Raw genomic sequence first — 2,593 nt, forward strand, 5'->3', positions numbered from 1 at the left:
TGGCGTCCCCCCTGGCCCTCTTCCTGTCCGTCTCTCGCGAGTGCCCCCCTGCGACGTTCATAAGCCTTGCTCGCAACGTTCCGGGCGCGGGAGATCCCTACCCCCGCCCCCCTTCCCTGTCCCGGGGCACGGGAGCGCTCCGCCCTCTCCCGGGGTGCTCCCGCGACGCTCGGTTTCCCCTTCCCAACTGGGCCCAGGCACCGGGAGCGGGCCGCTGGGCGGGCCTGAGCCTCGAGAGCGTGGCCCCCACGTTGCAAACAACCGCCAGGGGCCTTGGCGCGCTTATTAGAGTGGAGTCGAGCGGCAGGCAAATTTGGGCTCCTGCAGAGCCGTAGTTTGAGGCGCGCGGAGTTGGGGCGGGAGAGGAAAAGTTGGAGACGACTGCCTCTGGAGGCCGAGCACGCTCCACTGCAGGCGGAGGCTCACGCTCGCTTTTTTTCTTTTTCTTTTTTTTTTTTTTTTCCAATTCTGAAAAAAAAAAAAAAGATGTATCAGAAAAACAACCAGGAGGGAAAAAAAAAAAAAAAAGCAAAAGCAAAATCTGCAGCTAGAGCTCCAGGCCGCCTGGGCCGCGCCGCCGCTTGCGGTCGGGGGTCGTGGGGGGTGCCCGCCCTCCCCGGCTGCCGCTTTCTGTAGGGGGCACTGCAGGGTTGTAGAATCTCAAGTGGAAAAGTTCCCCGAAACTTTGACAGCCCCCCCCCGCCCCCAGCAACTTTTCCCTGCCTACTGGGCCCACGCGTCGGCGTGCCAAGCCTGGTCCCGCGCCCCCCGCGCCCCCGGCCCGCTTTCCGGCGCTGGAGTCGGGTCGGGGAGCCCCTCACGACCGCGGCTGGAGGTTGGGGACCCGGGTGGCCGGGATTCGGGCAGGGGCTCCGCCGGGGCGCGTTGGGATCGAGCCGCCCGAGCCCGAGCGCGCGAGCAGGGACTAGGCGGTCGCCCCAAGAGGTGTCCAGCCCGGGGCCACACCACGGGCCGCACGAGGCCACCCCACCGGCGGCACGAGGTCACCCCCTGGGCGACCCGAGGCCGAAGCCCGAGCCAGAAACGGCCTGGGCCGGGCGCGCGGGCCCGAGGGGGTCGGGGTCGCGGAGCCAGGCGGCCGCGCCTCCCCCGGGCCCGGGCCCGGGGCTGTGCAGGCTTCCCCTCCCCGGGCGAGCCGGGGCCGCCGTGCCACGCTCGCGACTGAGGTCTTAACAAAGGAAAATCGCCCCGGCACTCGGGAACGGCCCCCATCCCCGCAATTGGTCCTGCATTAAACAAACTTTACACACACGTGTGTATTTTCCGAGCGTTTCCCGCGTGCTAAGCTCCGGGTTTGCAAAAAAGAAGGAAAGCAAAACGGGAAACACAAAGCCGGTGTCGGCGCTCACAAAGGGCGGCCGCCCAGGCGGCGCGGAGACCCGCGCGCGGCTCTCAGCTGCACCCGCGGGGCGCCCGGCGGAGTGCCGCCGGGGATCCGCCGGGCAGCTGGCGACCTGCTAGATAGAAATATATCATTTTTCTTTCCTAAAGGAGAATGTTTCTGTGCATCGATTGTGTAACTAAAAATTGTTGTGAAACATATCTTTGGGAAGGATATATCAAAATGCATAAAAGAAAAAGAACCGGGAGAGCCAGCGAGCAGGGCTGGCGCGTTCGTTTCGAGGAAGGGGCTGTGGTTTCCGGAGCCAGGCGGCGGGAGAGGGAGATGCGCGGGTTAGCGGCGCTCGTTCGCGGGCTTTCGCGGGCGGTGGACGATGCTCGGGGGAGACAAAACCTCGCAACCGTCTCGCCGCCGCGTGTCTCCGCGGACAGCGAGCTCCCTGCCTCTCCGAGCGGGAGGCTGCGGCGGGAGAAAGCCGCTGCTCCAAAGGCAGGGACCCCGCTTATCTCGTGGAGGGAAATTCGGGGAACCTGTGTGCGGACCCCCGGCAAGCTCGGCACCCCGGGAGATATGTGCCTGTTTGCCGAAAGAGGGAGAGAACTGTCCCCACACCGCGTGCGATCCCCGCAGTGAGACCTGACCCGGGGCGCACGGCTAAGCCCCCTGCTCCCCCCTTCGGGGGACAGATATTGTAAATAACAACCGAGCCGGTGTTCGGCAAGACATCAGATTAGAAACGTGGTCCGCACCCTGTTCCTTTCTTTTGAGCACTCATCACCTTGCAAAGCAGGGACGTGTTTATCTCTGGCTTTCTCCCCCAGGCTAGAACGTGATCTTCCTGTGCAGGCACCGTGTTTTATTCATCTTTGTACCCTCTGCCATTTCATCTATTTGGGGCCAGGCTCCAGATAAATGTTTTGTTTTGATGTGCATGAATGAATTAGAGACCCGCGATACCCTCCACAAACTCTCTGACCTCCCTCAAGTGACTTTAAGCCTTTAGAGCCCTTATCGGTTAGGAAGGGGAAAATGTGGGGTTTTAAAAATCCGTATAATCCGTGCCCTGTCTACCTCTCGGGGCTATTGTGAAGATCCAATGAGATAAGTGAAAACCTTTGTCAACTAACAGGTACTGAGCAGATATTATATAGGATGGTTATTCATTCATTCCCTTCACTGGGAAAGCTTAACAAAGTAATTCCTGGGCTTGTGTTTCAGCAGATGGTGGTC

This window comes from Orcinus orca, chromosome 16, assembly GCF_937001465.1.
Source record: "Orcinus orca chromosome 16, mOrcOrc1.1, whole genome shotgun sequence".
Classification (NCBI taxonomy): domain Eukaryota; kingdom Metazoa; phylum Chordata; class Mammalia; order Artiodactyla; family Delphinidae; genus Orcinus; species Orcinus orca.